Source organism: Coregonus clupeaformis, chromosome 1, assembly GCF_020615455.1.
Source record: "Coregonus clupeaformis isolate EN_2021a chromosome 1, ASM2061545v1, whole genome shotgun sequence".
NCBI lineage: Eukaryota > Metazoa > Chordata > Actinopteri > Salmoniformes > Salmonidae > Coregonus > Coregonus clupeaformis.
Genome location: NC_059192.1, coordinates 13,209,635 through 13,232,168, shown reverse-complemented (window position 1 = coordinate 13,232,168; position 22,534 = coordinate 13,209,635). Strand labels below are relative to the sequence as shown.

At 45.0% G+C, this 22,534-nt stretch overlaps 1 protein-coding gene across 2 annotated transcripts in view; it reads right to left on the bottom strand.

The window, feature by feature from the left end:
- Nucleotides 1–7,174, bottom strand: part of LOC121532223 (protocadherin-15-like) — a 216,720-nt gene extending 209,546 nt beyond the window's left edge. For both annotated transcript variants that reach the window (XM_045206129.1, XM_045206161.1), the window contains exon 1: nt 6,796–7,174. The gene's annotated coding sequence lies outside the window, so the exon portion shown is untranslated. The remainder of the gene's footprint in view (nt 1–6,795) is intronic.
- Nucleotides 7,175–22,534: the final 15,360 nt, after the last annotated feature.

Here is a 22,534-nt window from a genome sequence, read left to right as displayed (position 1 = left end):
TGTTAGCACAGCTGAAAACGGTTGTGCTGATTAAAGAAGCAATACAACTGGCCTTCTTGAGACTAGTTGAGTATCTGGAGCATCAGCAATTGTGGGTTCGATTACAGGCTCAAAATGGCCAGAAACAAATAACTTCCTTCTGAAACTCGTCAGTCTATTCTTGTTCTGAGAAATTAAGGTGTGGGAGGCCCCGGTGCACAACTGAGCAAGAGGACAAATACATTAGAGTGTCTAGTTTGAGAAACAGACGCCTCACAGGTCCTCAACTGGCAGCTTCATTTAATAGTACCCATAAAACACCAGTCTCAACGTCAACAGTGAAGAGGCGACTCTGGGATGCTGACCTTCTAGCCAGAGATGCAAAGAAAAAGTCCAGTGTCTGTGTTATTTTGCCCATCTTAATCTTTTCTTTTTATTGGCCAGTCTGAGATATGGCATTTTCTTTGCAACTCTGCCTAGGTCAGGATCCCGGAGTCGCCTCTTCACTGTTGACGTTGAGAATGGTGTTTTGCGGGTACTATTTAATGAAGCTGCCAGTTGAGGACCTGGTCTTTGCTCCTCTCAACCAAGAGCTTCTTTAGAGAGACAAATGTAATTTAATCCACTCTATTGTCAGAACGGATGCATATCTTTCCCCCATTGTAGTTCTGTTCCGAGATGAAACCAGAGAGTCCTCTGACAAGCAAAAATTAACACTTGGGTTTCAAAGCTTTTATGCCAAAATATGTCTGGTTTTGTCACGTTGCAGAGCTTTTGAGCTTTTAATCTACAAAGGTAATTGACTGTAGAGACGTTTTAAAAACATACATCCACACACACCAAACAAGCGCACACATGCACGCATGTATGCCCCCCCAACACACACACACACACACACACACACACATGCACGCACTGTCCGCACACACACACACACACACACACACACACACACACACACACACACACACACACACACACACACACACACACAGACACACGGTAAACATCTTTCCCAGTATTGATATAGGTCTCAATAAGCTAATGGACCAAGACAGAGCCCTTCACTTCAGCTTTAATCCCTGAGAGTAACAGAGACAACACCTGCCTTCCTGTGCTATTGGCTCAACCTCCCAGCAGCACAATCTCACAAAAAGGCTCCACATCTACTCTGACAACAACTACCTTTTCTTAATATTCTTTGAGAGGGAAAGCTAATATATTTTTGGAGAAGAAAACGATTTCCAATATTTTGTAAAGTGGAAAAAGTTGGCATCAGAAGAGAAAAACAGTTATATTATATGTGTTCACTGATGGGTTTTCTTGAATAGGCTGTTGGTTCTTCCTGTAATCTAATGTCTATGAATTGGAGGAGACTGGAAAGTAACATGGTAGTTTGGAAGTCATCAAAGGGCAGCTAGGTAATGGACCACATAGAACTTGATAACACCGTTAATCCAGTTCTGTCACCAGTGTTTCAGTAACTCTGTGAGAAGAAACACCATTAGCCAGGCGAGATATCTAACGGGAAACTATTCATTGGGAATAATGAGGCGGATAGGGAATGGGATGTTGCGGAACTGGAAATAACACTGAAGGAAGGATTACTCTTACCGGTAATTAGTAGATCAGTAAAAAAACAGCCATCTTTACCTTACTTTATCGCAACATTTCACTAAAAACTCGATAAACCTTTACAACATACGCATCCGTCCAATAGCACTCTGCTGTCTTGGAAAAGAAAAAACCTTGCCAACAAAAAGTAAAATCCCTTTAATGTATTCTTCATTGGACATTGTGTAATGGTCTTTCCCAGAGAACTTTAATATCTATTAGGCTGGTGAAATCTAACCCCCATTATCCACAGTGAGAGGTAATCAGGCAGGACTGGGTTGTAGTGGAGCAGGAGACAGAGGAGAGTAATGATGCCCATCAACACTAACAAAGGATCAGCTTGATTTACTCATTGCTCATGCATGAGAGCCTCTCTGAAACATCTCTGAAACATCTCGAAATATCCACAACCCTCAGAAATATCTGTATCAAGATGATAGTTTTAACCATGTTTTGCGGCTTTACAGTGTTTGCTTACATTTACATTGTTTGCAGACAAAATATTTAGGGTTCTGATTGGGTACGACAGTTGAACTAAGCTCATGAGACATCTACAGTATAAGTTCAATTGTTCAAGAATCAATGGGTATATATCATTCATTTAAAAGTCTAAAAATGGATGTAGCAACTGCAGATTGCCCCTTTAAAGATCTCCAAGCTCTGCTAAAGCTACTGAAGCCTACACGATAAGCCAGAGAATGCTAAACGAAGGCAAATAATGAAAGGAATCGTAAGACTAATAATTTGTTCGATTTGGTGTATTATTTAGTGTTTTTGTGAGTGTTTTTCCCTCATTAAAAAAGCTGTGAATGACTCATGTAGTTGTTCGGAGATGAATAACCTAAATAAGGGGAACAAATTAATATAATTATGCGCTTTATCATCCAGATTGCACATAAATGAATGCTCCTGACTGGAGTTCTTTTGTTAATCGTAATGAAAAAAATTATGATGCAAAGTAAATTGGGGCTGGGTTCCCCATGCATTCCCCAAACATCGAGCTCATTCATCCCTGGCTTTTCAGCTGTTTCTAACCAGCAAAATACACATCCATACAGCACCTCTGCAGGCCTGCCTATTCCCACACTCGCAAGTGATGTTGAGCACAATGTCCTCGACACTGTGCTTGTGCTATTTATTCTACAACACCGGTAAGTGAACTAAAGTATGTCAATGGACACCATTATACTTTGTAATGTGACACTGCAGAGGGCTGCAGCACAAATGATTGCAGGTCTGAAGGTATCCCAATACTATTCAGCACCATGGACAACATCCCCAATAACACCAGTACTGTTCAGTACCATGGACAACATCCCCAATAACACCAGTACTGTTCAGTACCATGGACAACATCCCCAATAACACCAGTTCTGTTCAGCACCACTGACAACATCCCCAATAACACCAGTACTGTTCAGCACCATGGACAACATCCCCAATAACACCCGTACTGTTCAGCACCACGGACAACATCCCCAATAACACCAGTACTGTTCAGCACCATGGACAACATCCCCAATAACACCAGTACTGTTCAGCACCATGGACAACATCCCCAATAACACCAGCACTGTTCAGCACCATGGACAACATCCCCAATAACACCAGTACTGTTCAGCACCATGGACAACATCCCCAATAACACCAGCACTGTTCAGCACCATGGACAACATCCCCAATAACACCAGTACTGTTCAGCACCATGGACAACATCCCCAATAACACCAGTACTGTTCAGCACCATGGACAACATCCCCAATAACACCAGTACTGTTCAGCACCATGGACAACATCCCCAATAACACCAGTACTGTTCAGCACCATGGACAACATCCCCAATAACACCAGCACTGTTCAGCACCATGGACAACATCCCCAATAACACCAGTACTGTTCAGCACCATGGACAACATCCCCAATAACACCAGCACTGTTCAGCCCCACAGACAACATCCCCAATAACACCAGCACTGTTCAGCACCATGGACAACATCCCCAATAATGCCAGTACTGTTTAGCACCATGGAGAGCAACCCCAATAACACCAGTACTGTTCAGCACCATGGACAGCAGCCCCAATAACACCAGTACTGTTCAGCGCCATGGACAGCATTAGCATCCTCAATAGCACCGGTGTACAAAGTGTACAAAACATTAGGAACACCTGTTCTTTCCATGACATAGACTGACCAGGTGAATCCAGGTGAAAGCTATGATCCCTTATTGATGTATCCTGTTAAATCCACTTCAATCAGTGTAGATGAAGGGGAGGAGACAGGTTAAAGAAGGATTTTTAAGCCTTGAGACAATTGAGACAAGGATTGTGTATGTGTGCCATTCAGAGGGTGAATGGGCAAGACAAAATATTTAAGTGCCTTTGAACGGGGTATAGTAGTAGGTGCCAGGCACATTGGTTTGTGTCAAGAACTGCAACACTGCTGGGTTTTTCACGCTCAACAGTTTCCCGTGTGTATCAAGAATGGGCCACCACCCAAAGGACATCCAGCCAACTTGACACAACTGTGGGAAGCATTGGAGTCAATATGGGCCAGCATCCCTGTGGAACGCTTTCGACACCTTGTAGTCCATGCCCCGACAAATTGAGGCTGTTCTGAGGGCAAAAGGGAGTGCAACTCAATATTATGAAGGTGTTCCTAATGTTTTGTACACTCTGTGTAGATCCAGTAGTATCAGCAGCCACAATAGCGCCAGTACTGTTCAGCACCATGGACAACACCCATCACTACGTTTTCAGTACCATGGACAACACCCATCACTACGTTTTCAGTACCATGGGCAGAGTCAGCTGGACAAACAAAGGCTGTTTGGTAGCTTGAGCACTTTAAAAAATAGTGTCCAATTTACAGACTTTTTCTTATATGATTAGAGGAATGCAGAGAAAGAACAAGCTGTGAGCCAGCGATTGTATAAAACAACTTTCACAGCTGACTGCCTCAAGAAGAACATTTGGTTATTTCGGTGTGTTTTAAGAAAAAGGGCCCTAAATAATAAACTAAAAGTCAAACTTATCATTCTCAAGTGTAGAGGAGACAAAGGCGAAAGTGTCGACTGAGTTTTCGAGCACTTTAATCCAAAACACAGACCCTGATTCATTTACTATTTTTGAAGGTCTAGCATCCATGACAGAAGTCATACCTCTACGTCAGTGTTCTGTTCTGGATGGAAGTGAACTGATTCCATGCAGGTTTGGGGAGAATGGATGACCCAAAGGACATCCAGCCGACTTGACACAACTGTGGGAAGCATTGGAGTCAATATGGGCCAGCATCCCTGTGAAACGCTATGACATAAGTCATACCTCTACGTCAGTGTTCTGTTCTTCTGTCCTCTGGATGGAAGTGAACTGATTCCATGCAGGTTTGGGGAGAATGAATTGGACAGACACAGCAAACGCCATTTGTTTCAAATGACAAGCTTATTCAATGAATCCCTCTTTCCATATTTTCTCCCTGTTCTGTTCACTGCTGCTGGCTACAGATTGGTCTAGGTGGCAATGATGGATGGTTGGAACAAACATTTCTGGACAGACAATTAAAGAAACCTAATTTGATAAGGGGGCTCCAGACTTAAAGAGCATTAAATACAGGGCCTGAAAGCAGGCTGGATCCAATTACCCATTGTCTTTAATGAGACAGAGGGAGAACGCTTAACAAGTTATTGGTACCCAGTCTGATTATTTGGAGTATGATCCAAAAATGCTTCGGTCTCCTTTGATGAGCAACATTGAGAAATATAGTAATTATATCTAAATATGGGGATACAGTCAAGTGCTCACCTGCTCTACAATTCCCTCTATCTACTACTGGATACAAACAGACAAGACAACTGAAGAAGTGCAAGACATACATCTTGTAGACATAGTGGGAAATAGAGTTCAGTGAGTATCAGGTAACGGTTAAATACTAGAAGCAGCTTGTTGACCCTAACCAGGAAGGGTCCTGACTTCTGACTCACTGACTCAGTGAGATCAGTGATGAGCCCATGGCAATGTGTACCCAGCCGAAATGGTAAACATGATGACCAGGCTAAACATCAGCAGTGACTTTGATGTTTGCATCCTTATCTTACACTTGGAGAAGGTTACCGTTGCTTCCAGCCTAGAGGTTAGGCTTAAGCAACGGGGGAACTCTTGTAGCTTAGCATCTGGGCCATTGATAACAGAAGTCTGAACCTTATTTTTTAACATCAATTTATGAGGTCTAGTTCTGGGCTGCATTTGACTTGTGTGTGGAGGCTGACAAAGTGCACTTGAGGTGATATTAGTTAGTATGACACTTTTAGATATTGAATTAACATTCCACATACAGTGTTATGTCATCATGTGTCAGAGACAGTACTAATTGTACTATGTATGCAGTAGTAGTAGTGTGTTATGCAAATGATGCATATGCAGGTGTATGCAGCACTCTTGATAATGCACAAACGCCTGTGTTAATGTTAATCCAGCTACTGTGAGCCTAAACACTGAGAAAGCCTGGTACCACTTTATTTGGATAGTCAATCTGTAGATGCTTTACATACTATCTACAGACTATCAGTGACATTTCAACTATCTACTAACCCTAACCTTTATTCTAAACCATACCCTAACCTTAGCAAGCAGATCCTGGATAGCACAGACATTTTATTCTGCCTAACAAGGGACAGTTAGGCTACTTTCACCGTACGTCTACAAAGGCAAGGCAACAGATTGTTGAGAATGTTCACGCTAATTGGATGACCCTTTGCATAATCATGCGTGCTTTAAGTACAACGGGATAATATAACTGTACACTTAAAATAGATACATATAGTATTGTAAACCTTTCATTCACATGAGTGTTGTTGGAAAAAAAGGTACGATTTAACGAATTCCATATAGTTTTGCAGGTATGGGATAACGATATTCACGTAGTGGTGTCATGTCGAGAAAATCCGGTTACACGTTTGTATGCGTTCTATAAGAAGTAAATACAGAATTCCAGGTAAATAATAACTTGCCATGATATCCCAAAAAATCGTTCACCCAGGATGACCATTCTATGAAACGGACAAATAGCGACAGCCGGTCTGATACACTGACTTTAATAGGATGCTGCAATAGACTGGTACTTCATTCTGTAAGATCCTAAAAATAAGAAAAATTCAAACACGCTTTCCTTTTTAAGAAATAAAAGTAATCGGCAGAAAAATACTTACCATTAGCTCTAAAGCCATGTAAATCCCGTCCCGATAGTGCTTCTTAGAGCAAAACGCATCCAGAGGAATCCCTGAACATCAAGAACTCTGCCGCCCTCGGTCTTCTTTGCTTTCCAGTTCCCGTTCTAAAGTGGCTTTCAGAACCAGAAATCACACACACTCCTCCTGCGAGAAGTGGCAAAGTAGCCAGTGTGGAATTTGCTTGTATCGGAATATGCTCGGTCTGAATTGATGACTCGAACGCCTGAACAGTATTCCCCTTGCGTACTCTATGTATTAACCAGAGCGTCGCTGCTCAGAGAGGAAATGTCCATTGAAGCCGTGAATTCACTCCAGCACTACAGCGCCGTAATCTAAATAGGACGCAGTAAAAGACACACTCAGACTATAGGCGCAGAAAACGATTCATGCGCCCGCTGCAGACAGCTCACTATGGGCAGACCCAGCCTGGTCTCATACACTAGACGTAACATAGTAAACGTAAATCCGAGATAAACAAATTAGTATAATACTGTATGCTATGTTTGGTATGGTTACATAAAACATATGGTAGTAGGGCAGTTGGTCGGGATGGGTGAATGGGTGGATGTATATTGCAAACGTCTCACAACCCAAAGGTTGCAATTCAAATCTCATCATGGACAACTTTAGCATTTTAGATAATTAGCAACTTTTCAACTACTCACTTATTTTGAGCTACTTTTCAATTACTTAGCATGTTAGTTAACCCTTCCCTAACCCTAACCTATTGTAAGATATTGTATATTTTGCTAATTCGTAACATACTGTACTTTTTTCAAATTCGTAACATATAATATGAATTCTGATTCGTAACATATCATACGAAATAGGTGATAGACATCCACAAATTAATACATACCATACGAAAAATAACATTAAATATTAAATGGTGTGTGAAGGTTTTACATACAGAATAATACGAAATGCTCTGAGACCAGGTTGGCAGAAAAGACAATTCCTCACAGGCTACAACCAAGCATGAGCTGTGTTGTGTAACCTATTAAACTAACTAACTAACTAATGACTCCTCAACGTGTTTCATGATTGTGGAATGCCAAGAGACTGTTGACTATTGTGTGAGTACAGTACAGTAATGTAGCCTACACTTACTCAAATTGCTTTTTATTTATGTTCATTTTTAAAATATAAAGTGAAAATTGCATCATCAAAAGCATCCCACTAAGTGTAACAGTATTGCTTCCGACCCTCTCCTCGCCACAACCTGGGCTTGAGCCAGGAATCCTCTGCACACATGAACAAAGGTCACACTAAAAGCATCATTACCTGTCACTCCACAAAATCAACAGCCTCTGCAGAGCAAGGGAAATAACTACTTTAAGGTCTCAGAGCGAGTGACATCAAAGATTGCAACGCTACTAGCGCGCACCGCTAACTAGCTATCCATTTCACAACAGTTTCATAAGCATGGACCAACAGCAACGTCCAAAGACGTATTTTTTTGTTCATTTTTTTGGTGCAGTCCTGACCGGCCTTGATTTCAATGTCCACTGACGTTGATTTTAGGTACGTTCCGACCAGAACAAATCTGAAACAGTCATAGACGTTTGTGTTTGCTTCAGATTTGTTCTGGTCTGGACTGACCAAATGTGTCCTTGTTTGGGGGCGGAGCTTATTAGAATACATTTTGGTAATTAAGCATGTATGCATGACTTTCAGGCGCTTTGGATAAAAGTGTTTGCTAGATGGCATATATTATTATATTATATTCATACCCCTTGACTTATTCAACATTTTGAGAGACTGAATTGAAAAAATCTCACCAATCTACACACAATATCCCATAATGACAAAGACATTTTACAGAAATATCTCATTTACATAAGTATTCACACCCATTTGCTATGAAACTCCAAATTGAGCTCTGGTGCATCCAAGTTCCTTCCCAATGTCCCTACAACTTGATTGAAGTCCACCTGTGGCCAATTAAATTGTTTGGACATGATTTAGAAAGAAACACACCTGTCTATATGAGGTCCCACAGTTGACAGTGCATGTCAGAGCAGAAACTATACCATGAAGTCCAATGAACTGTCTGTAGATCTCCAAGATATAATTGTGATGAGGCATATATCTGGGGAAGTGTATAAAACAATTTCCAGAGTGTTGAAAGTTTTCAAGAGCCTAGTGGTCTCCATCATTGGGAAATGGAAAGAATATGGAACTACCCATACTCTGCCTAGAGCTGGCCGTCCGACCAAACTGAGAAAAAGGCACATGACAGCATGAGTGCATAAGGCAAAAGTTTATGTGGTCTGATGCCAGAAACATTTAACTCTTTGGCCTGAATGCAAAGCTCTATGTCTGGAGAAAACCAGGCACAGATCATCACCTGTCTAACACCATCCCGACCATGAAGCATGGTGATGGTAGCATCACGCTATGGGGATTTTTTTTCAGTGGCAGGGACTGGGAGACTGATAAGGATAGAGGGAATAATAAAGGAAGGCAAATCCTTGATGATAATCTGCTTCAGAGTGCAAACTTCTAACAGGACAATGACCCCAAGCATATAGCCAAAGCAAAGCTGGAATGGCTTCAGAACAAGAATGTGAAAGTCCTTGAGTGGCATAGCCAAAGCCCAGACTTGAATCCCATTGAAAATCTATGCAAAGACTTGAAGATTGCTGTTCACCGCCGCTCCCCATCTAACATAACAGAGCTTGAGAAAATCTGCAAGGAAGAATAAGACCAAATCCCAAATCCATATGTGCAAAGCTGACACAGAAATAAACAAGACGACTCAAAGCTGTAATCAGCTTCCGGAAAATACGTATTTTCACCTTTCATTCAGACCATAAAATGAACCTAACTTCAAGGTCTGGAAAATACGTATTTTCAACGTCATTTTGCATACTGGGATGGGTCTACAGTCATATTGTGGTCCCACCTCTAATAGTAAAAGGGTTGGCGGTGCAGTGCAATTATAGCATAGTGGCTTTACCACTCTGTCCATCTGTTCAGTGAGTAGGATTACATCAAATCCTGTTGAGCCAGGACTAGCAGTAAGTGGCCATCAAATCAACTGTGATAAAGTCGAGCAATGATAAAAAAGGTTCTGTATTTCATTTGTGTGAATGATGCAACACTAGTTACTAGGCAGGTTTCCATTTACCCAGATTTATTCGACAAAAGCAACGTGGCAAAAAAAACATTACGGCATGTGTAATGAAAACGGCAGATATAGAAGACATTTTCTAAAGATCGACAATATTTTGATCCGTTCGACAGGGGTGCATTTTTATTTTCTTTCTTTGTTGTCAAAGAAAATAATATTTTTTTCATTTTTCGTTAGTATTTTTTATTTTTTTATTTTGCGGACGCTCTTATCCAGAGCGACTTACAGGAGCAATTAGGGTTAAGTGCCTTGCTTAAGGGCACATCGACAGATTTTTCACATAGTCGGCTCAGGGATTAGAACCAGCGACCTTTCGGTTACTGGCACAACGCTCTTAGCCACCTGCCATCTTTGATGGAAACAGTGTTTTTCTTGACGAATCATTATGAAAGTACGCATGGCCCGTCATGTCACTTCGTAGCTACACTGAACAAAAATATAAACGCAACATGCAACAATTTCAAAGATTCTACTCTACTATTGAAATACATTTATTAGACCTTAAATCTACAGATTTCACAGGACTGGGAATACAGATATGCCTCTGTTGGTCACAGACACCTTAAAAAAAGGTAAGGGCGTCAGTATCTGGTGTGACCACTATTTGCCTCATGCAGCGTGACACATCTCCATCGCATAGAGTTGATCAGGCTGTTGATTGTGGCCGGTGGAATGTTGTCCCACTCCTCTTCAATGGCTGTGCGAATTTGCTGGATATTGTAGGGAACTGGAACACCCTGTCGTACACGTCGATCCAGAGCATCCCAAACTTTCTCAATGGGTGACATGTCTTGTGGGTATGCAGGCCGTGGAAGAACTGGGACATTTTCAGCTTCCAGGAATTGTGTACAGATCCTTGCAACATGGGGCTGTGTATTATCATGCTGAAACATGAGGTGATGGCGGTGGATGACTGGCACGGCAGTGGGCCTCAGCATCTCGTCACGGTATCTCTGTACATTCAAATTGCCATTGATAAAATGCAATTGTGTTCGTTGTCCGTAGCTTATGCCTGCCCATACCATAACCCCACTGTCACCATTGGGCACTCTGTTCACGATGTTGACATCAGAAAACCGCTCACCCACACAACACAATACACACTGTCTGCCATCTGCCCGGTACAGTTAAAACCGGGATTAATCGGTGAAGATCACACTTCTCCAGCGTGCAAGTGGCCATTGAAGGTGAGCATTTGCCCACTGAAGTCGGATATGACGCCGAACTGCAGTCATGTCAAGACCCTGGTGAGGATGACGAGCACGCAGATACGTTTCCCTGAGACGGTTTCTGACAGTTTGTGCAGAAATTCTTCGGTTGTGCAAACTGACAATTTTATCAGCTGTCCAGGTGGCTGGTCTCAGACGATCCTGCAGGTGAATAAGCCGGATGTGGAGGTCCTGGGCTGGCGTGGTTACACGTGGTCTGCGGTTGCGAGGCCGGTTGGATGTACTGCCAAATTCTCTAAAATGACGTTGGAGGTGGCTTATGGTAGAGAAATTAACATTCAATTCTCTGGCAACAGCTCTGGTGGACATTCCTGCAGTCAGCATGCCAATTGCATCTGTGGCATTGTGTTGTGTGACAAAACTGCACATTTTAGAGTGGCCTTTTATTTTCCCCAGCACAAGGTGCACCTGTGTAATGATCATGCTGTTTAATCAGCTTCTTGATATGCCACACCTGTCAGGTGGATGGATTAACTTGGCAAAGGAGAAATGCTCACTAACAGGCATTTAAACATATTTGTGCAGAACATTTGAGAGAAATAAGCTTTTTGTGCATATGGATTTGTTTTGAAAATCATTTATTTCAGCTCATGAAACATGGGTCCAACACTTTACATGTTGCATTTTTGTTCAGTGTATAAAGCTCCACTCCACTTTTTTTTCTAAATGCCTACTGCTTGCAAAATAAAAATGTTCAACTATACAAATTATGTTTCTTTGCAGGACAAGGATTGTCTTGACTTTCAAGAATACCTGAATTGCTTCACCTTGCTTTTCTGGTTGGCTGGCAAGTTTCACCATCCACTAATTTCAGATCTACAGGAGTGCAAGTTCCACCATGGCACGGACCATGGCGATACGTTGGCACATGAGAATTATTAGAATATGGGAAATATTACTAAATTATTGCATTGTACTCGCGGGCTACCTGAGACATGAAACAGATAGGTGGGAGGGCATACAGGCTGTGGCCAATTTGTAAATGCGCAATTTGCCTAAATGGGTAATGGAAACACTTCAACCACAACCTTTTTATTTACACTGTAGGTTTTAGCGAAAACCTTTTTTTTCTGGTGTGACATCATTACGTCGAGCTAAGATAGTTAAATGGAAACACACCCTAGCAGGCAACTGTCGCATCTATTTTGTATGCCAACTTTCTAAATGTCGTCAAAAAATCACTGGACAAGTTAATGGAAACATAGATAGTGATCGACAGGGAAAAGCATGGTTGGTATTCATTGGATTACAGATGGAATGACAAGCATTTTGTAATTTGGTGAGCTCCACACTTTGTTGAAGCCCATTTTGGAAAGCAGATGTTCGTTTCTTACAGTGTCAGCAAGTAATTGTTTAATTGCTCCTGATACATGATTTACTGTACACATTTGGGGCCAGAAATTCACACACTGTTTATTTTTACAACTCTCTGACCACAAAATTAGCAGTTTAACGTTTTTCGTCATGAATCTGGAGGCCGCACTACTGCAGGGTTGTCACTAGCTGGCACAGCCGCAAAGTCATAAAATCTGATTATGCCTAACCCTAACCTTAAATTAAGACCAAAAGATAATTTCAGTTTTCATGCATTTTTACAATATAGTCAATTTTGACTTTGCTGCTGGCCCACCTAGCGGAAATGGCTCAGTTTTGCCTCCAAGGCAAGATTCATGACAATAAACGTCAACCTGCAAAAAAATTACCCATAGGCGCAGGACAACATGAATTTACAACTTCAGATGTTTAAGTATTAACAAAACGAAAGGTGTTTTGTGAGGGCAATTCCAATCTAAGATGCAAGTGCCTCTATTACAGATGTAGGATCTTAATGTGATAACTCTTTTGTTGCTGAGGATTTTCCTACACCGCAGGAAATGCAGATGAGCTTTATGATTTACATAAATTCACAAAAAACCCACACTAACACACAGTTATATTAACAGTATTGCCTACTTGTAGCCTACTGTTGGTCAGCTAATAACCTAACCACCGATCAAGCAACATTATGGACTAAACCTTCAAATCCTGTTGCTGCAGGGTTATTTTGCAGTGACAATATAGGTCAAATTAAGATCCTACATTTGTACATGGGGAATCAGCAGACCGAAACCATATAACATACACATCCAGATCAATAAATGGTCAAGGAAAGCAAAATAAACAACCTTCCAGTCTTATTTACGGGAACTTAACACTTTACAATGGCAACGTGCCAACAAAATGAGCCACAAACACACACACACACACAGAGAGAGAGAGAGAGAGAGAGAGAGAGAGAGAGAGAGAGAGAGAGAGAGAGAGAGAGAGAGAGAGAGAGAGAGAGAGAGAGAGAGAGAGAGAGAGAGAGAGAGAGAGAGAGAGAGACATACAGGCAATAAAGATTTGACAGACTGGCAGCCCAATGCAGACTAAATGTGCTCCTTTTTGACATGACGTCTTCAATTGGACTGCCTGGGTTTGTTGTTCCAACAGTAATGAATGTATTATTTGTAAAGCGAGAAAGGCAATAAAGGTACATTTGTAGGTCATTTGCACCAGCGTTGTAATGCCTTTCCATTTTGTTCCTAACACACACAGGGTATTTGGATGCACTGTTGCCTTACATTATAGTCTAATAAGGCAATATGTGGACTTAATATGCAAATGTCCCTCAAAGTAACTGATGCATGTACATTTACATTTTAGTAATTTAGCAGACACTCTTATCCAGAGCAACTTACAGTTAGTGAGTACATACATTACTTTTTTTAGTTTTCATACCCCCCCGTGGGAATGGAACCCACAACCCTGGCGTTGCAAACAACTCTAACAACACTCTACCAACTGAGCTACATCCCTGCCGGCCATTCCCTCCCCTACCCTGGACCAATTGTGCTCCGCCCCATGGGTCTCCCGGTCGCGGCCGGCTACGACAGAGCCTGGATTCGAACCAGGAACTCTAGTGGCACAGCTAGCACTGTGATGCAGTGCCTTAGACCACTGCGCCACTCGGGAGGCATTCCTAATGCATATGTACATGCTGAAATGAAAAGGAAACAGAAACAAATCCACCCTTACAGAGCCTATTGATTCATGCTTAAAATGTGTAAAATGCTGATATGAATGAATGAATTATGATCACACAGGCGATTTATCTATCACTGCCTGAGGCTGATGAAATATATATGTTTGTCCTTTTTCTATATTTACTTAAATGAGGTGCCAAATTATAAGCTATGTTTTGACCTTTAAATCTCAATTTCAAAGACCCACAGCGAAAACAAATGGCAGCTGTTCAATCAAATGTTGTTTTGCTTCAGTGGATCTATTGTACAGAACAACCATTCAGGTGACCTCTGCCATGCCTTTTGACCCAAGTTGTTAGCTGAGACTTGCCACAGGGCAGGAACAAAGAGTGCTGTGTTGGAGCTCTCCAAGGTGCCTGCTTCGGCTCAAAGAGAGCCGTCAAGTTATGTGGTGAAACATATCCTACTACTGTATCATTTCCGGAAAAAAAGAAAGAAATGTTTTTTTTTTTTTACATTATCCAAATATCAGCTCCGTCTATTAACGGACAGTCACTGTGTTTATACTGTATTTTCTGTAATTTCTTTGAAGTAACTGTCTGTAAAATAATGGAAATTGTACCGGTAATAATGTTCTGTTTTTTTACAGATAGTTATTTTGCAGATCGTTTTGTTTACAGATAGTATGTTTACAGTGTACTGCTGTATCATTGGATAATGATACATCCCAGATAACAAGACAAGGAGTAGTATTTTGACCCTATGACAGCATGTAGACAGAAGACACAAAGCTTCTATACTGTAGGAGGGACACTGATTAAACACACTGTCTCTATACATGAAGTTAACCCCTTTATACAGTACCGTACTTAAGACTAAGAATTTTCACAGGGGTCCGAAGACATCAAGGTGTTGGTGGTCGGAGACTAAAATCCCACCATGGTATCAGGGTCTGATCGGGGCTTTGGTCACCTCTGACCCCTCGTCGCCGGTCACCTGTCTACACATTCATGCTCTCACAACTCTAACTGTCAAACTCCGACCCACTTCCATTCACCCACACACCAAAAGTGGTTAGCTTGTTAGCTACATTTATTTATTCACTTTCCAAGAAACACCTCGTGTCCTATCGCTTAGCTTCAACCAGTGTCTTAGCTAGTGTAGGTCTGAGAGAGAGAGGACGCATGTGGAAGATTATGAGGCATGCTCTGGCTCTGTGGTCCATTAAAAGAGGGCCAACTGCTCCTTCTCTGGTGGCAGTGAGGTTCTCTAGGGACATGAGCTGGCTACAGCACTCTCTCTCTCACACACACGTACATACACACACGTACACACACACACACGTACACACACACACACACACTGCTTACAAATGTCACTGCAAAGTTACTGTGTGTCAGTTCAGACTTTTTTTTGCCTTGGTCTCCACTGACAATGTGTTGGAGACAGAGTCTGAGTGGAGACAGAAGCTGAGTGGAGGCAGAGGCTGAGTGGAAACAGAGTCTGAGTGGAGGCAGAGGCTGAGTGGAAACAGAGGCTGAGTGGAGGCAGAGGCTGAGTGGAAACAGAGGCTGAGTGGAAACAGAGGCTGAGTGGAGGCAGAGGCTGAGTGGAAACAGAGGCTGAGTGGAGGCAGAGGCTGAGTGGAGGCAGAGGCTGAGTGGAGGCAGAGGCTGAGTGGAAACAGAGGCTGAGTGGAGACAGAGGCTGAGTGGAGGCAGAGGCTGAGTGGAAACAGAGGCTGAGTGGAGACAGAGGCTGAGTGGAGGCAGAGGCTGAGTGGAAACAGAGGCTGAGTGGAAACAGAGGCTGAGTGGAGGCAGAGGCTGAGTGGAGACAGAGGCTGAGTGGAGAGAGAGGCTGAGTGGAGGCAGAGGCTGAGTGGAAACAGAGGCTGAGTGGAAACAGAGGCTGAGTGGAGGCAGAGACTGAGTGGAAACAGAGGCTGAGTGGAAACAGAGGCTGAGTGGAAACAGAGGCTGAGTGGAGGCAGAGGCTGAGTGGAGACAGAGGCTGAGTGGAGACAGAGGCTGAGTGGAGGCAGAGGCTGAGTGGAAACAGAGGCTGAGTGGAAACAGAGACTGAGTGGAGGCAGAGGCTGAGTGGAGACAGAGGCTGAGAGAAGGCAGAGGCTGAGTGGAGACAGAGGCTGAGTGGAAACAGAAGCTGAGTGGAGGCAGAGGCTGAGTGGAGACAGAGGCTGAGTGGAAACAGAGGCTGAGTGGAAACAGAGGCTGAGTGGAAACAGAGGCTGAGTGGAGACAGAGGCTGAGTGGAAACAGAGGCTGAGTGGAAACAGAGGCTGAGTGGAGGCAGAGGCTGAGTGGAGACAGAGCCTGAGTGGAGGCAGAGGCTGAGTGGAGACAGAGCCTGAGTGGAGGCTTCCTATCCCAAGCAGAATCAAAAATAAATGTCAGACTGGATATGAAGGTGAGGGTTGGTGAGGGTAGGTGAGGGTTGGTGTGGGTAGGTGAGGGTTGGTGTGGGTAGGTGAGGGTAGGTGAGGATAGGTGAGGGTAGGTGTGGGTTGGTGAGGGTAGGTGAGGGTAGGTGAGGGTAGGTGAGGGTTGGTGAGGGTAGGTGAGGGTAGGTGTGGGTAGGTGAGGATAGGTGAGGGTAGGTGAGGGTTGGTGAGGGTAGGTGTGGGTTGGTGTGGGTAGGTGAGGGTTGGTGTGGGTAGGTGAGGGTAGGTGAGGATAGGTGAGGGTAGGTGTGGGTTGGTGAGGGTAGGTGTGGGTAGGTGAGGATAGGTGAGGGTAGGTGAGGGTTGGTGAGGGTAGGTGTGGGTTGGTGGGGGTTGGTGAGGGTAGGTGAGGGTAGGTGTGGGTAGGTGAGGGTAGATGAGGGTTGGTGTGGGTAGGTGAGGGTAGGTGTGGGTAGGTGAGGGTAGGTGAGGGTTGGTGTGGGTAGGAGAGGGTAGGTGAGGGTAGGTGAGGGTTGGTGTGGGTAGGTGTGGGTTGGTGAGGGTAGGTGAGGGTTGGGGTTGGTAGGTGTGGGTAGGTGAGGGTAGGTGTGGGTAGGTGAGGGTTGGTAGGGTAGGTGAGGGTTGGTGTGGGTAGGTGTGGGTAGGTGAGGGTAGGTGAGGGTGGACAGATACAGTGGGGAGAACAAGTATTTGATACACTGCCAATTTTGCAGGTTTTCCTACTTACAAAGCATATAGAGGTCTGTATGGCTGGGATGGGCTACAGGACAATAGGCAAGCAGCTTGGTGAGAAGGCAACAACTGTTGGCGCAATTATTAGAAAATGGAAGAAGTTCAAGATGACGGTCAATCACCCTCGGTCTGGGGCTCCATGTAAGATCTCACCTCGTGGGGCAGAACTACACGGCATGACCTGGTCAATGACCTGAAGAGAGCTGGGACCACAGTCTCAAAGAAAACCATTAGTAACACACTACGCCGTCATGGATTAAAATCCTGCAGCGCACGCAAGGTCCCCCTCCTCAAGCCAACGCATGTCCAGGCCCGTCTGAAGTTTGCCAATGACCATCTGGATGATCCAGAGGAGGAATGGGAGAAGGTCATGTGGTCTGATGAGACAAAAATTGAGCTTTTTGGTCTAAACTCCACTCGCCGTGTTTGGAGGAAGAAGAAGGATGAGTACAACCCCAAGAACACCATCCCAACCGTGAAGCATGGAGGTGGAAACATCATTCTTTGGGGATGCTTTTCTGCAAAGGGGACAGGATGACTGCACCGTATTGAGAGGAGGATGGATGGGGCCATGTATCGCAAGATCTTGGCCAACAACCTCCGTCCCTCAGTAAGAGCATTGAAGATGGGTCGTGGCTGGGTCTTCCAGCATGACAACAACCCGAAACACACAGCCAGGGTAACTAAGGAGTGGCTCCGTAAGAAACATCTCAAGGTCCTGGAGTGGTCTAGCCAGTCTCCAGACCTGAACCCAATAGAAAATCTTTGGAGGGAGCTTGAAGTCCGTATTGCCCAGCGACAGCCCAGACATCTGAAGGATCTGGAGAAGGTCTGTATGGAGGAGTGGGCCAAAATCCCTGCTGCAGTGTGTGCAAACCTGGTCAAGACCTACAGGAAACGTATGATCTCTGTAATTGCAAACAAAGGTTTCTGTACCAAATATTAAGTTCTGCTTTTCTGATGTATGAAATACTTATGTCATGCAATAAAATGCAAATTAATTACTTAAAAATCATACAATGTGATTTTCTGGATTTTTGTTTTAGATTACGTCTCTCACAGTTGAAGTGTACCTATGATAAAAATGACAGACCTCTACATGCTTTGTAAGTAGGAAAACATGCAAAATTGGCAGTGTATCAAATACTTGTTCTCCCCACTGTATGTGTGGAAAATGCAATTACGTAACCAACTAAAACAACTGTAGCATCTTTTAATATGATCTTTTTAATATATATATATATTTTAATATCAAACAATTGTCACGATCGTCAGGGAGAGAAGTAGACCAATGCGCAGCGTGATGAACGAACATGTTACTTTATTATATTAAAGCACAAAACAATAAATGACTCGTGAAGTCCACGGTGACAATGACCGAACACGGAACAAAAACCCACAAACACAAAGTGAAAAACAGACAGTTAAATATGGCTCCCAATCAGAGACAAACCAGCCAACAGCTGACACTCGTTGCCTCTGATTGGGAGTCACTAAGGCAAACATAGAAAACGACAAACTAGAACCCCCAACATAGAAATAAACCACATAGAATGAACACACCCTGGCTCAACATATAGAGTCCCAGAGCCAGGATGTGACAGTACCCCCCCCTAAAGGCGCGGACTGCGACCGCGCCTCAATAAGAGCAAAACAGGGGAGGGCTGGGTGGGCATACCTCCTCGGCGGCGGTTCTGGCTCCGGCCTTGCCCACCACCCTCCAATAAACCCCCCATAGCGCCCCTGGTCCGGTCTGGCCCCGCTGGCTGGAGCTGACCTGGGACGTAGCAGGAGCGGCTAGCTTCAGCTCCGTTGTGGAGCAGTTGAGCGGTACCTGATTTGGCACCGATGACCCAGGCACGGGTTGTGCCGGACTGACGACGCGCACCCCTGGCTTGGTGCGTGAGGCAGGAACTGACCCGGACCGGGCTGACGATGCGCACCCCCTGGCTTGGTGCGTGGAGCAGCAACGGGCCGGACCGGGCTGACGATGCGCACCCCTAGCCTGGTGCGTGGAGCCGGAACGGGCTTCACCGACTGGACGACTCGCACCCCTGGCTTGGTGCGTGGAGCCGAACGGGCCTCACCCGGACTGACGACTCGCACCCCTGGCTTGGTGCGTGGAGCCGGAACGGGCCTCACCGGACTGACGACTCGCACCCCTGGCTTGGTGCGAGTAGCAGGAACGGGCCTCACCGGACTGACGACTCGCACCCCTGGCTTGGTGCGAGTAGCAGGAACGGGCTGGACCAGGCTGACGACTCGCACCCCTGGCTTGGTGCGAGTGGCAGGAACAGGCCGGGCCGGGCTGGCGACGCGCACCGTATACTTAGTGCGAGTGGCAGGAACAGGCCGGGCCGGGCTGGCGACGCGCACCGTAGACTTGGTGCGAGTGGCAGGAACAGGCCGGGCCGGGCTGGCGACGCGCACCGTAGACTTGGTGCGAGTGGCAGGAACAGGCCGGGCCGGGCTGGCGACGCGCATCTTAGACTTGGTGCGTGGAGCAGGGACAGGCCGGGCCGGGCTGGCGACGCACCCCGTAGGCTTGGTGCGTGGAGCAGGGACAGGCCGGGCTGGGCTGTCGACGCACACCGTAGGCTTGGTGCGTGGAGCAGGGATTGGCCAGACTGGGCTGGCGACGCACACCGTAGGCTTGGTGCGTGGAGCAGGGACAGGCCGGACCGGGCTGGCGACGCACACCGTAGGCTTGGTGCGTGGAGCAGGGACTGGCCGGACTGGGCTGGCGACGCACACCGTAGGCTTGGTGCGTGGAGCAGGGACAGGCCGAACCGGGCTGTGGACACGGATAGGAGCCCTGGAGTGAAGAGTGGCCACAACCCGTCCTGGCTGAATGCCTACCCTCACACACTCTGTGTGAGGCATCCGCACAGGACGTACAGGGCGGTGTATCCGTAACCTGGTGGCCTCCAGAATCCGCCCCTCTTTTGCCTCCGTCAGCCCCGTCGTCCATGCCGTGTGCCCCCCCCTAAAAAATTTTTGGGGTTGCCTCTCGTCAGTCTCACTCCATGGCCGGCGATCCTCCCATGTCCAGTCTGCCTGCTCCTGGACACGCTGCTTGGTCCTAGTATGGTGGGTTTTTCTGTCACGATCGTCAGGGAGAGAAGTAGACCAATGCGCAGCGTGATGAACGAACATGTTACTTTATTATATTAAAGCACAAAACAATAAATGACTCGTGAAGTCCACGGTGACAATGACCGAACACGGAACAAAAACCCACAAACACAAAGTGAAAAACAGACAGTTAAATATGGCTCCCAATCAGAGACAACCAGCCAACAGCTGACACTCGTTGCCTCTGATTGGGAGTCACTAAGGCAAACATAGAAAACGACAAACTAGAACCCCCAACATAGAAATAAACCACATAGAATGAACACACCCTGGCTCAACATATAGAGTCCCAGAGCCAGGGTGTGACAACAATATCACTATCATCACTTACCTTGACGTGAAGTTGTTTCCGTGTTGAAAATAACATAACTTTTATGTTTTAATAAAAAGTAATTTTTCTCTCATGGCTAACTAAAAGAAAGATTGAAAAGACAGGCGGAGTGGGTGGAGAGCTTATGTGAGCAGTGTTGCAGTAAAATCATCTCAAAGGAAATTTGGTGATACACAAAGCAACGCAACAACATTGAAATTGCGTCAACGATACAGTGCCTTCGGAAAGTATTCAGACCCCTTGACTTTTTCCACATTTTGTTACGTTACAACCTTATTCTAAAATTGATTAAATAAATAAAAATCCTCAGTAATCTACACACAATACCCCATAATGACAAAGCGATAAACATAAGTATTCAGATCTCTGCTATGAGACTCGAAATTGAACTCAGGTGCATCCTGTTTCCATTGATCATCCTTGAAATGTTTCTACAACTTGATTGGAGTCCACCTGTGGTAATTTCAATTGATTGGACATGATTTGGAAAGGCACACACCTGTCTATATAAGGTCCCACAGTTGACAGTGCATGTCAGATCAAAAACCAAGCCATGAGGTCGAAGGAATTGTCAGTGGAGCTCCGAGACAGGATTGTGTCGAGGCACAGATCTGGGGAAGGGTCTGCAGCATTGAAGATCCCCAAGAACACAGTGGCCTCCATCATTCTTAAATAGAATAAGTTTGGAACCACCAAGACTCTTCCTAGAGCTGGCCGCCCGGCCAAACTGAGCAATCGGGGGAGAAGGGTCTTGGTCAGGCAGGTGACCAAGAACCTGATGGTCACTCTGACAGAGCTCTAGAGTTCCTCTGTGGAGATGGGAGAACCTTCCAGAAGGACAACCATCTCTGCAGCACTCCACCAATCAGGCCTTTATGCTAGAGTGGCCAGATGGAAACCACTCCTCAGTAAAAGACAAATGACAGCCCGCTTGGAGTTTGCCGAAAGGCACCTAAAGACTATCAGACCATGAGAAACAAGATTGAACTCTTTGGCCTGAATGCCAAGCGTCACGTCTGGAGGAAACCTGGCACCACCATCCCTATGGTGAAGCATGGTGGTGGCAGCATGGTTGGGATGTTTTTCAGCAGCAGAGACTAGTCAGGATCGAGGCAAAGATGAACGGAGCAAAGTACAGAGCGATCCTTGATGAAAACCTGCTCCAGAGCACTCAGGACCTCAGACTAGGGCGAAGGTTCACCTTCCAACAGGACAACGACCCTAAGCACACAGCCAAGGCAACGCAGGCGAGGCTTCGGGACAAGTCTCTGAATGTCCTTGAGTGGCCCAGCCAGAGCCCGGACTTGAACCCGATCAAACATCTCTGGAGAGACCTGAAAATAACTGTGCAGCGACGCTCCCCATCCAACCTGACAGAGCTTGAGAGGATCTGCAGAGAAGAATGGGAGAAACTCCCCAAATACAGGTGTGCCAAGCTTGTAGTGTCATACATAAGAAGACTCGCTGTAATCGCTGCCAAAGGTGCTTCAACAAAGTACTGAGTATAGGGTCTGAATACTTACAGTTGAAGTCGGAAGTTTACATACACCTTAGTCAAATACATTTAAACTCAGTTTTTTCACAATTCCTGACATTTAATCCTAGTAAAAATGCCCAGTTTTAGGTCCGTTAGGATCACCACTTTATTTTAAGAATGTGAAATGTCAGAATAATAGTAGAGAGAATGATTTATTTCAGCTTTTATTTATTTCATCACATTCCCAG